Source organism: Prionailurus viverrinus, chromosome B3 (assembly GCF_022837055.1).
Source record: "Prionailurus viverrinus isolate Anna chromosome B3, UM_Priviv_1.0, whole genome shotgun sequence".
NCBI lineage: Eukaryota > Metazoa > Chordata > Mammalia > Carnivora > Felidae > Prionailurus > Prionailurus viverrinus.
Window position 1 is genome coordinate 40,334,299 of NC_062566.1, and position 14,285 is coordinate 40,348,583.

The window sequence follows — 14,285 nt, forward strand, 5'->3', positions numbered from 1 at the left end:
AGAAGAGTTCGTGGCACATTATAGTTGCTCATTAAGTATGTTCAGTGTCTATAAAAAGTGAGATCAAGCCATATACCACATATAAAGTCTTGCCTCCTGTCTATCTCCCTTACTACTGCATTGGAACTATTTGCCTATGTGTTTAGAAATTCTTTGAAAAGGTATTTGATAAGTGTATAATATCAACCGTATGGATGTACCCTAATTTCATTAACATCATAATTTTGAGTTGTATGATGAGTCCTGTAGCTCAGTTTTGAGTTGTATGATAATATGCAATTTTGAGTTGTATATGATGCCATTTTTTACGATGCTTTTTCTAATTTTTTGTTACGAAAATTTTCAAACATATATAAAAGTAGAAAGAATAGTACAATGCATACCCATATTTTAAATGGTTTTTAAATATTGTGCCATATTTTCTGTGTGTGTCTGTGTGTGTGTATGTGTGTCTGTCTACATGATACAGATATATGTATGGAATTGTTTTAATTATTTGTGGGACTGCTTAAAAATAAATTGCAAAAACCATAGGATTGCATTCTTAAAGACAAGAATGCCTCTCCTGAAAAGAGGGACCTTGTCCTACATGATCACAGTACACTCGTCACACCTAAGAAAATTAGCAGTAGTTCCCTCATATGATGTAATATCTAGTCCGTATTCAGATTTTCCCAATTGTCCCTGATGTGTTTGCATAGCTCCCTTTTTCCTGCCAGAATCCCATGAAGGATTCCACACTGCATTTGGTTTTGATTCTTTAGTCTCTTTTAGTCTAGAATAGGGCACCCACTTTTTTTTTTTAGTTTTATTTTATTAATGACTTTTTGAAGATACCAGACCAGTTGTTTTATAGAACATTCTGCCTTCTGAATTTGTCGGACTGTTTCCTTGTAATGTCATTTAACGTGTTCTCCCAGCCTCTAGGTTTCCTGTAAACTGGAAGTTAGGACTAAAGTCTTAATTAGATTTGGGTAAACAGTTTTGGCAAAGATGCTTCACAGGTGACTTCATCATCAGAAGGATACAACATAAGGTTGTCCCATGATCAATGGAGTGACGTTTGACTGCTTGATTAAGGTGATGAACACTAGATTTCTTTGCTTAGAGGTGTGTTTTTCCCTTTGCAATTAGTCCATAGTCTATGGGGTGCTTCTTTGGTATCATGACTATACTATTCCCTAACAATTCTTCACCTAATAGTTTTTTGCATCCTTAGTGATTCTTGCCCAGACTAGTTATTTTAGTGGGAGCTTCACATGGTGATTTTTCTAATTCTTCTCTTTCACCTACATTTAATAGCTGCTGGTCTTCTGGAAAGAAGAGTTTTCCCTCTTCAAAGGCAGGATGAATACTTCTCATGTTCTAAGTTTTAATTTAATGAGTAAGATAAAGGAGTTGTGTTTTTCTCTCTCTGTTTTATTTTACTATTCTTTTAGTATTGCCATGGACTCATGGATTTGTCTTGGTGTTTTGCAGTCAACTATAATAATGTTCTGATACTCAAATTTGAAAGACACCCCTTCAAGCTGACTTCCCTGTCTTTTGGCATCTCTCCATTAGTTTGTGTGTTTCCTTGCTTTTTGGCTCAGTGTGTTCCAGGCTTACGTCTACATTTTCTGCCTGTGCTCTGGAACCAGGTCTTTCTCCAAGGAGCCTTGGTTCCTTTTAGTCATGAGCAATATAAATAATCTGTTGATGAATACCTTTGTATATAAGATTGTCACCAAAATTGCTAGATTTGAAATTATTTTGACAAAGATTGTGAACTTTTTCATGCCTTTAATATACTTGCCGAATTGCTGTACAGAACGGTGGTAATAATAATATACATTCCTGCTGATATATGAGAATGTCTATCTTAATACATTCACACTGACATTGACCTTTTTATATAAGTAACTCTCCTTAATACAGTTTACAGATGTTGATAGGTTTATTAGTTCTCATGCATTTTACCTTTATCCTACTGTGATATTTATTTGAAAGTTTAAAAATATATAAAGACTTGACTCCTCTGTCTACTGTACTTGTTGCAAATAATTTTTCTAGAGTGCTCTTGGTGTTTTATGACTGTTAGATGTCTATTTCTAAGTTTAAGGTGGTTTAATATATTTACCTTTTCCTTGATGATTTCATACATTTTTCTAGTACTTAGGCATTCCTTGCCTGATCTAAGAAAAGTTAAATATTTCTCTGTATTTTCTTCCCTTATTTAAAAATCTTAAATAAGACTAAGTTTTCAATATTTACACTTAGTTTTCAAACCACATAGGATATACTTATAGCCATAGTTTGGGATGAGGATCTAACTAATGTTTTTCCCAAAAGCCAACATTCCTCATACTACAGGAGGGATAACTCATCACTTTTTCACTAATATGTGACTGTACCTTCATCATATGTGTAGTTCAGTATAGACATAGATATAGTGATGTCTATCAATTCATATTTATCTGTCAGTTTTTGCACCAGTACCATACTGTTTTTACTGTTAAAGCTTTTTTAAGTACATTAAAAAATTTTTTTTAATGTTTGTTTATTTTTGAGAGAGAGAGAGACAGAATGTGAGTGGGGGAGGCACAGAGAGAGAGGGAGACACAGAATCCAAAGCAGAGTCCAGGCTCTGAGCTGTCAGCCTAGAGTCTGACGCAGGGCTCGAACCCACGAACCATGAGATCATGACCTGAGCCGAAGTCGGACACTTAACCAACTGAGCCACCCAGGCGCCCCTTGAGTACACTTTAAAGTACAGGGCCTACTTTTATTTCACATTTTTTTTCCTCCAAGATGAACTTTGGAATAATTTTGACATTTTCAGAGAAGGGTCCATTGCACTTGAAACAGTTTCTCATTTTCCAGATAGAACTTGGGGATTTTGCAACAACACTAAACATTACTTGGGGATGAGTTAATATACAGTAACATGAAAACATTTGATGTGATGCGCCTCTGAGATGGAGCATGGTCGATGTCGGTCGAGCTTTGTAGCATTTAGGTCTTAAAAGACTCTCAAGGTAAAGACAAATGTCTCCTTTTCATGGCTTAAGACCAGTGTGGTTAGCCCAAACATAGTTTCTAATGCAACAATTGAGACCTCTGGTATAATAATTGAGATGCTTTTTATGGGAATACAGGGAAACGATGCTATGAATTTGAGCTATCCTAGAAACTTTGAGATCTGTATGACTATTGGTCATGCAGTCACTAGATTGAGACATTTCGTTTAGGGCTATGTGTTTCAATGCAAGTCCTGTTTCCTTTTAATATAGATTAAACTGTCCAAGATATATCCTACACAGAGAAAGCCATCATGGGTTAAGCTTATGAATACCAAGCTATGTAGTAGCTCAGATCCCACAGTACAATAGAGTGGTGAAAAGCATGTTCTTTGGCATCAAACGTACTTTGGTTTGGATTTTCACTTTGCCTCTTCCTAGCAGAGTGACCTTGGATAACGATGGTATACCTGCCTTGTAGAGTTGAGAAGACCAAATGAGATCCAGCGTGTAAAGTACTCAGCAGTACCTGGCGCACATAGTCAATGCTTGATCATATCAGCTATATTATCCCTAAGGCCAATACAGTCGCTCCTGCTTCAGTTATTATTATTGTCGGTTTGGTTATCGTGCAGGATGGAGATGCCTGAAAGTTCCTTGTGGACCCTTGCTCTTGGATTTCTATACAGAATCTATTATATCAGATAAAAGATTTTACCGACTGCCTTATCCCCCGATAGGCGGTGTGTTTCTGTAACAAAGAGTTGATACCAACCACCGGTGTCCTCTATGGGAAGAAGTGCAATGCCAGTATCTTCATAAAAAAGCCAAAGAAGGGAAAATGGCGTCACGTCAGAGTTCTAAAACTAAAGCAGTTAAAAACAAGAGTAAGAACAAGCATCCTCCTTCATTCTTAGACTCTTCTGAGAAGGCACTTTCAACCTAGGAGTAAGGGTAACTGAAGTGAAAGCATTGACCTACATATTTGCCTATTTTAAGTAGTACACTTTCTTGGCATTAAAAGATAATATTTCTATTCTTTCTCCTAAAAGGAAATTAGGTCTGATGACCATCCTGATAATATAGCCTTTACAACAGAGGACAGCCTTTTAAAGATTCAGCCTGTAATTTAAGTGTGACATTATAGAGATGTCTGGGCATTGGGATAATTCCTTCAGACATCTCAAAGTGGAACATAAAGGGTCATTAGTCAGCAGTTCCAATATTTTATTCATATACTGGCTGGGAAAAAACAGGAGCAAGACTGGGATTCACGATGAGGAAGGAATCATTAGGAACATCATGCATAAAAATAATCAGGTTTTTAAGTGAACGAGGGAAGTTAAACCAAGAGTTAGTGTGGCCAAGACCTTAGGCTTTCTAAGAAAAACAAATTACAGGTCTAATGGGTGAAAAACACTAAGCTGTAATCCAAGTTACAGAGAGTTTCCTATTTCTAAATCAGGTTAAATCCACAAACCAATAACAGTAAGGTAGTTAGAGTCTCTATAATTCACCACAGGTAGCTAAAGACACCAAGTAGATTCTTCTTGAATGTCTCTGTTGCCTCCTTTCCCTACCCATTGCCAATACCTTTGTTCAAGTTGTAATCATTTCTTATTTCACTCCTAACAAACACCTCAACACTAGTCTTCCTTCATCTTGGCTTATTCACACCATTCCCCTTTCCTTAGCTGTAGGGACTTTCTTTCCAAAACTCAGGCCCTGCTTTCCAAAAAAGCAGGCCCTGTCATGGTCTTCTGTGCTTTTTCATTGTTTAGGATTTGTTAGTTTTTCTATACTTATGTTATACCTCAATGTACGAGAAGGAAGTAACCATGTTGAGAGGGTCTAGGGAGCATCCAAGTGGCCAGAACTGCAATCTCTAAGATTCTGAGAACTCGTGTGATTATGTTGAGGGGCAGGAAAAGACCATTGTTGTTGACCATAATGCACGAGAAGGACAGAGAAAAGAGCACAGAAGTAGGCAGGGTACGTGTGAGAGAGTTTGTACCTTATTCTAAGTGAAATGGAACCCCTTTGGAGGGTTTTAAGGCAGGGGGAAGAACTACAGGAGAAGAACTGAGGCAGAAAGACTTTTCGGGGCTAGCATTGGAGCAGCAGAAATTGTACACATTCATTACAATGTCTTTATCCATTGAGTGACTGGTGGTCATTAAGTTGTTCCCAGTTGGGAGTTATTGAAAGTCCTGCTCCTATACATGTTCTTGTACCTGCCATTTGGGGCACAGATATATGCATTTTTGTTGCATATATACCTCAGAGTGGAATTACTGGGTCAAAGGCTGTAGCAGACACTGACATTAACATTAACTTTGTACCTTTGTTAACTTCACACACTGGAAGTTGATTACTGAAAACATACACTTCTCTCTACTGGGAGAGTTTTGTTTAGCTGTCGTTGCGTATTTGGCCCACATGAACCTTACGTGACAGAAAATTAATGCCCCCTGCTGTGGACTTACTGTTTGCATTTCCCCCAGACTTTGTATGTTGAAACCTACCCCTCAATGTGATGGTATTTGGAGGTGTGGCCTTTGGGAGGTAATTAGGTCTGAGGGTGGAGCTCCTGTGACTGGGATTACTGCCCTTATGAAAAAAAAAAAAAACAAACCACACACACACACACACACACACACACACACACACACACAAGAGAAATGATCTCTTTCCTCTCAACCATGTTAGGATATGTGAGAAGGTGTCTGCTATAAACCAGGAAGAGGGCCCTCATCAGAATCCAGCCATGCTGGCATGCTGGTCTCAGGCTTCTAGCCTCTAGCGCTGTGAGAAATAAATGATTGGGATTTAAGCCACCCAGGCTGTGGTACCTTGTCATAGCAGTCCAACTAAGACACTCGTAAAAGCAGCTCTGAATAGATAGATGATGGACTCCTTGCTCCTTATTTGGGAAAACTCTAGGCTTGTTCTGCATGGGTCTGTCAAAGTTCCCCAGCAAAACTGATACCTAGCTAACCACTGTAGTAACTGATATGATAAGTCACCTTACTGACTTTATTACCTTCCCTGTTATCACTTTCAAATTCCCTGCTGGCTTTTCCATGTCCCTTCTAGTCCTGGCTGCCTTGGTTGCTCTTGATACTTTAAAATAACTGGTTTTGTTAGTTTCTCATTTTATCCAGCCTTCCTAAGGTACAAGGGTTGGTCTGGTACACACTACTCAGATAGGACCCCTGAACATTTCTTGTTAGCTGTTTGTATTATGTAATTCAGTTCGCTTGGGAATCTTCAGTCAACAACCTGGATTGGCTATTCCATCTAGAATTGTCAACAGTGAAGGCTGAGACAAGCTGGAAATGTAAGACAAGAATTTGTCATGGTGTACACCCAAAGGAAATTGATGAAGGCCAGCCCACTCAATATTCTCTTAACACTTAAATGTGTGGAACTAGGGGCTACAGTGGCAAGCAATTAGACAACTTTTACCATAAGATGGAGTACTTTTTTCTCCACATTTTCTCTGAAGCATTGATAGGCTTTTATACCTAGTGCCTTGCATAAGTAAAAACACTGAATTTCAACATGCTGAAACCAGTTTGATTACATACATGTCTTAGCTGGACAACACCGTTTTTTAAAGAATACTCTTCCAGATCCAAGTTTTTCCCCCGATACTATATTTTCTTTCCATTGATCTTAAAGATTATATTTAATACACCATCACACTTACTTTAAACATGTCTTTCTTTCTTTCCTTTTACCTCCCTTTTCCTTCTCTTGAAATACTGGGAAACCAAACTGGGCAATTTATTATATTTCAATTTGAAATTTGGCCAAAAACAGACTGTAGTACAAAAAGAGGATCTTAAGAAGATGGTGATGTTTCTTCATTTACTTGGTTCTTAAAAATAATTTTTACAAAATATATTAAAAAGATATTTATTTTTAAAGTTTATTTATTTATTTATTTTGAGAGAGACAGCATGAGCGGGGGAAGGGCAAGAGAGAGAATCTCAAGTATGCTGCACAGCATAAGCACAGAGCCCGATGCGGGGCTGGAAACCATGAAACCGTGAGATCCTGACCTGAGCCGAAACCAATAGTCGGACGCTCAACCAACTGAGCCACCCAGGCGCTTATTACTTATTAAGCATCTCTGTGTTGGCAATTGAGAGCACAGTAGAGAACAAAGCAGACAAAAAAAAATCCTACCCTCATGAGACTTCTATTTCAGTAGGAGGGGACAGAAAAGACAAGTAAAATCTATAGTATGTCAAATGAGTGTAAGTAGTTTCTTTCCACTAATCAGGCTAGGTCTTGCCGTAAGAGGTAGATCATCCCAGTGGGGTCAATTCCAGGAGAGTTCCAGTACCCAGACCAGGTGGGGTGTTGCTCCAAGGGGCCTTCAGTTATAGAGCTGAGGAGCCCTAGAATCATCTTTGGGTGGAGTTACAAAGAGTAAAGAGAGAATAAAACCAGGGAATGGGGAGCTGAGTTAGGAGCTGAGGACCCAGAGGCAGGACAGAGTCCGGTGTAAGGAATAAGTCTTGAGGGTGGATCCGAGCCACATTCAGGAAGGATGAGCGTGGGAACAGTGAGTTCCATGGTGCAAGCATAGGGCACTCCTGGTAGGCCAAATAAGTCATGTAGGCCTGGCGAGATTGATGACCAGTACTCGCTCCTAGACCATTGACTAAGAAAGACACTTGCTAGGAGTCCTCTTCACGACACATACTTCATCTCCTAACCTCACTTGCTACTATTTCTTCTCATGGGAGATGCCACAGAAATGACTTTAAAATGTCATTTGGATTTACATTTGAACATACAGTGGGTCTACTGCCCCAGAAGCTCAAGGACTATAGCAGGATGATAATCTGAAGCCCCGACTGAGGGCCCATTGAATCTCCTGAGTCCCTCTGTGCCTGTTTAGCTCTTTCTACTACATGCTGGGGCAGACAGCATCACTTCTGCCAACCTACAGGAACTCCCCTCTTTCAGACAAGCAGAGGAAGCCACAGAAGGATGTAATCTCAAGCAGAACCCTGCAGAATGTAGCTTCTGCCTGGCTCTGCTGGAGACATCTGGACCGTCTGTTGTCCCAGTCTGAGTCTGGGGAGAGGAAGTTTTCATAGTCCTCTGTCTGTTGGTAGCTAAAAGGTCGCCTGAAACGGCCTCAATAACTGAACAGTGCTGGCTGTCAGATATGAAGCAAAGCAGGCTGAGGGCAGTCTCCCCCAACTAGCTGAAGGTGCTGGCTATTGGAAGTGAAAACCTAACACCCAAAAAGGTGTAGGTGTGTGTGTGTGTGTGTGTGTGTGTGTGTGTGTGTGTGTGTGTCTCATACATAGACACAGACTCAGAGTAAAAAAGGATCTGAGGCATTCTGGTCAGAGCTCCAACATTTTCTACTTACATTAAGTGTCTGCTTAATAATTTGATTCAGGAAGTTCTTCTAAAACAAACACACAGTTGTTTTGGTTTAAATACTTCCCTGTCATCCTCTGCAAGGGAACATGTCATGTCTTTGAGTAGAGGGGGTGATCCTATTAATGGACAACTGGGATAAACAGGTTGGTCCCGGACAAGGAAAGGTCATTGTGGTATCATCCTCTGGAGATGATTAAGAATTGGCAGTATAAATTAACAGATGAACCTGTATAAATTACCCCCAAAGTTATCCCCCCACCTTGTTTGGTAGCAGGGAAGCCCCACTTTGATTATTTCTACTGGTACTTTTCACATATGCCTCTTTCCTTATCTCTCTCTGTTGGATTGAGGGAACAGAAGGTACTAGCAGAAATAAGTTATTTCTTCATAGATCAGGCAGGCTTTACCTTGGTGATAAACTCCCTGAATGTGAGGATAAGTGAACATTCCAAGTTCATTCGTTTTTTTTTTTAATTTCAGAGAGAGAGAAAGAGAGAGCGAGCAAGCACAGGGGAGAGGGGTAGAGGGAGAGAGAGAATGTTAAGCAGACTCCACGTTCAGCATGGAGCCCAACGCAGGGCTCGATCCCACAACCCTGGGATCAAGACCTGAGCTGAAATCAAGAGTCAGACATTGAACAGATTGAGCCACCCAGGCGTCCCAGTATTCCTAGTTCATTCTTGTTCCCATTATCTGCTGTGTTAGATAGTTTCTACTAGTCATGAGTGTGCAAGCAAAAACAGAAACAACCCTATAGCTTACAAATATACATTTAACAAATGCACATAGTGAGGTCCAGCACATGCACAGCCAAAACTTTGCCCTGCAGACATTGACTCTAAAAAATTCTCCCCAGGAACATGTCTGTCTACATCAGCATCTGCTCTGCTCTGTTGGGTATTTGGATTTCATTTTGAACAGTGCCCATAAGTACCACTGCATTAGGTACTTTGTGATGGATAGAACAAGCACCCAGAGCTGGACAGTGCCAGTTGGCCAGACCTGAATACCTGAATAGCAGTCTCCACTCTTAGAATCATAGTTCAGCTCTCACAGACCTCTTCCTTTGTTTTCATTTCCAACTAAGTTGCCTTTTTTTTTTTTTTACATCTGTAGAGTGATGGCCCTGCTATACAGACCTGTCATTTAAAAATGCACTATGAAATAGTGAGTATCCATTTTATTTACAGATTTCCTGCTGAAATGTCTCTCTGGGGGCCAGGTGATTTAGCTGGCTGATACATTCAGATCCTTTGCTAGAAGTGATTAGCAAACTGGATCTATGCTTTGACTGAGATTTCTCTTACTAGTAATTTGACATCAAAGCTAATTTTTACTTCCAATTCCCGAGCACAGTGAACCTAATTTTGTAAAGGTGACCAGATACATCTGGGTGTAATGAGTTTAACCGGGAAGAGAAAATCACTTTATATGGAGATGTCAAAGTTTCCAAAAACAAGGAGAGAGGGAGATTAATTGAGATTCACATCTTGGAATGACAAAATGCAGCTGTTGTTGACATCTGTGGAGACAGCTGTTGGCACTCAACTAGACAACATTCCTTACTATGCATGGAGAGCCGTGTCTGTTCACTTCTGATGAAATAAGGGCACAGTCAGCATATGTGCTCCGTGAGCACTAAAGCACTGATTTGAGAGCCAGAGAAAAGTCACTAAACAATGTGCAAGTCCTCTTTTTCTCTCAAAACAAGATACAACTTAATGTATGCTATGACTGACCTATATCCAAAAGTATTTTGGAATCCTGCCTCATTTGCTCTTAAGATTACCCCTTACATGAAACAACCTCTCCTTCCTTCCCACCCCGCCCCCACTGTGTACTTTTGACAGATTCGTGCCCATGGCTGCAAACTCAAAGAGCATTTAATCCTTCATGAATCTGAGGATGACACCAGCTATGGTGACCAGAGTGCTTTTTTTGTTTACAGTGTACCTTCACATGGATTTTCACATTGGACTCTCATAGTACCTCATGAGGCTCCTTGTGTTGTCATCCCCTCATATGCAGATGAGGAAACTGAGACTCGGGGTGGGTAGGACAAGTTAGGTGACTTGTCCTCAGTCCCTGAGGAAGGTGGCAGAGCTGAGGTGAGGACTCAGGGCCCCAACAACCCAGACTGCCCTTCCCCCTAACACCTAAGTATTGCCTTTGCTTTTCCTACCTGGTATATCAGTATGTTGGTTTGTAATTGCCCCATGGACCTGTATGAACACATGGGAGTGATGAAATAAAAACAGGATATCTTGATACTTGCTTTACTCAGCACTACCTTATCATGTGGAGGATTGGTCTTGTAGTTCTGCCCAGAAGTGACTCCACTTATGCAAATTGGTGCAGCCACTCTGGAAAACAGTGTGGAGGTTCCTCAGAAAATTAAAAATAGACCTACCCTATGACCCAGCAATAGCACTGCTAGGAATTTACCCAAGGGATACAGGAGTACTGATGCATAGGGGCACTTGTACCCCAATGTTCATAGCAGCACTCTCAACAATAGCCAAATTATGAAAAGAGCCTAAATGTCCATCGACTGATGAATGGATAAAGAAATTGTGGTTTATATACACAATGGAGTACTACGTGGCAATGAGAAAGAATGAAATATGGCCTTTTGTAGCAACGTGGATGGAACTGGAGAGTGTGATGCTAAGTGAAATAAGCCATACAGAGAAAGACAGATACCATATGGTTTCACTCTTATGTAGATCCTAAGAAACTTAACAGAAACCCATGGGGGAAGGGAAGGAAAAAAAAAAAAAAAAGAGGTTAGAGTGGGAGAGAGCCAAAACATAAGAGACTGTTAAAAACTGAGAACAAACTGAGGGTTGATGGGGGGTGGGAGGGAGGGGAGGGTGGGTGATGGGTATTGAGGAGGGCACCTTTTGGGATGAGCACTGGGTGTTGTATGGAAACCAATTTGACAATAAATTTCATATATTTAAAAAAAAAAAAAAAGAAGTGACTCCACTTAACATGGCAGAGGAGATAGTTGCCTACATGGAAAGGTTTTACCCAGGCATCGGAAGGACCCCCCTGCTTGAAACTATCTCCCATCCACCACCCATTGCTTGGAAGTCCACCATTCTTTTGGGTGCCTCACTCTCCGGGTCTCTTCTAAAATGTGTGTGTCCCTGGGCAACGTGACACATTGGTTTAATTTGTGGTAAGATGTTACTGATTCACTCAATTCCTAGGCAGAGAGACCTAGGACAGCCTGGGGAGACGTGAGCACTAACGTGCATGAAGGGGGACAGTGAAGAAGAGGAAATACGACTGTTTCTGAAAAGATTCCATTTGGCAGTTTTGGGAGCTGAGAACCCAAGAGCCTGCACTCTAGCACCTCTCCATGCTGAGAGTGGTGAGAACCTGGCCCTGCCTCTGAGGCTACTAGGAAGGGGGAGAGGGTGGGGCCACTGACAGGAGGTGACCTGGGATCCCTAGGGTTTGAGCTCCGCAGTCTCCTGGAGGCTGGCCTTGGGCTGCATTGCACGGGGCCAGGAGCAGGTGGAGGGGACCAGAACAGTCCTGTATGCTAACCAGCACATGGAGGGTGACTTGCAGAGCCTTCAGCTGGAAGCCAGAGGCGGCAACATCCTTTTGCTGTCTGGCAAATCCCTGGGCTGCTCTTAGTACAATGACTGACAGGATCACTCTCAGTGATCAGGTGACTGAGTGTGAAAACAGGAACTTTCAGGGAACTTATCTTTCTTGTGCTAGGAAAGAAAAGGTCCTGGTAATCAGGAAGCATCTGAATTAAGGTTTAAATTGGGAATTGAGTCTTACCTTGCCCTTTTTTGTAGATTACTGCCCTGAGGTGGAGGAATCTGGAATGCCCTGCTTTAGGATTAAAGCTATGAAGCCTAGCAATGAGATGGTTTTTCTGGTTATTCTACATATGAAGTGACATATTCTGTATCTTCCATTTTTCCTTGAATTTTTTCTATTCACTGGCCAATCCAGTAATGTTGTCTGGTGATGTTTCCAGTTGTAAAACAGAATAATTTTATTATTTTTTTTTTTTTTCTGAAGGCATTTAAAAAAAATTTTTTTTTCAATATATGAAGTTTATTGTCAAATTGGTTTCCATACAACACCCAGTGCTCATCCCAAAAGGTGCCCTCCTCAATACCCATCACCCACCCTCCCCTCCCTCCCACCCCCCATCAACCCTCAGTTTGTTCTCAGTTTTTAACAGTCTCTTATGTTTTGGCTCTCTCCCACTCTAACCTCTTTTTTTTTTTCCTTCCCTTCCCCCATGGGTTTCTGTTAAGTTTCTCAGGATCCACATAAGAGTGAAACCATATGGTATCTGTCTTTCTCTGTATGGCTTATTTCACTTAGCATCACACTCTCCAGTTCCATTCATGTTGCTACAAGGGGCCATATTTCATTCTTTCTCATTGCCACGTAGTACTCCATTGTGTACATAAACCACAATTTTTTTATCCATTCATCAGTTGATGGACATTTAGGCTCTTTCCATAATTTGGCTATTGTTGAGAGTGCTGCTATAAACATTGGGGTACAAGTGCCCCTATGCATCAGTACTCCTGTATCCCTTGGGTAAATTCCTAGCAGTGCTATTGCCGGGTCATAGGGTAGGTCTATTTTTAGTTTTTTGAGGAACCTCCACACTGTTTTCCAGAGTGGCTGCACCAGTTTGCATTCCCACCAACAGTGCAAGAGGGTTCCCGTTTCTCCACATCCTCTGCAACATCTATAGTCTCCTGGTGTGTTCATTTTGGCCACTCTGGCTGGCGTGAGGTGATATCTGAGTGTGGTTTTGATTTGTATTTCCCTGATGAGGAGCAACGTTGAGCATCTTTTCATGTGCCTTAAAACAGAGTAATTTTAGTGCAAGGCAGTGTGTGATAGAAGCAAATGGCTCCAAAATAAAAGGCGAGAGCCCCTGGGAACTTGCCTTTCATACTTGACATCCCACAGTGAGAGTGTTTCTGGCCTCCTGTCACCTGCAGTCAAGCTTGTACAGGTCAGTTCAGTTGACCTAACTTGCAGGCCTCGAGCAGTCCAGTGGGTGGCCTATACGTTTCTGGCTGCCTTCCTTTTCTGCTATGAGTTTGCAGAGAGCCCTAGCTGTGCCTCCCTGGTGTTGATTTAGAAATTCTTCCCTCTGATGTTACATTCATTAGAGAGGGAGGGAAATCTTCCTGCATAAACAGCTGCTGACACTCTAGAAACAATGTAGCATCATTGTAGAGATACCAAACCTTCCTCCTCCAAACTGTAATTGCTCCTAACTGACCTACTTATCTTTGTTTTCCAAGTTAGAGAATGTCAAGCGTTCCAAGGCAATCGCCTCAATCCCCAAGACCCAAACTATTCTGTTAAGAAAGTTGATCATAGAGGTAGGATCAGTAGTTTGGGCTCATTGTCATGGATATTTGAAAGTATATGCCTTGTGAAAATCCATACCTGTGGAATGTGATTCATTGTGTGTGTGTGTGTGTGTAAATGTGTGTGTGTGTGTGTGTGCGCATACACTCAGTATCCATAGAGTTCAATGTACTAATCATCCTTCGAAATGCATTCTATGGATGTAATTCCATCCGTGGTAATAGAACTTAACATGAAAAACAAATCTATTTTAGTCTGAGTTTGCAGTTTTGAAGTCTCTCATCCAAACCACCAGGTCCACTCCAGTAGAAGGGAGAGGTTGGATGATAATGAAGGTATTAATAATAAACAGCTACTGTTGGTTGACTGTTTTCTTTGTGCTGGGACTGTGCTCTGAGCTTTTCATGTATCATTTAGTCTTCAGAACAACCCTATATGTCTTAATTGTGAAAGATATCGAAGTGGGTTCATGGGTGAGGAAAATGGAGCTCGGGGACA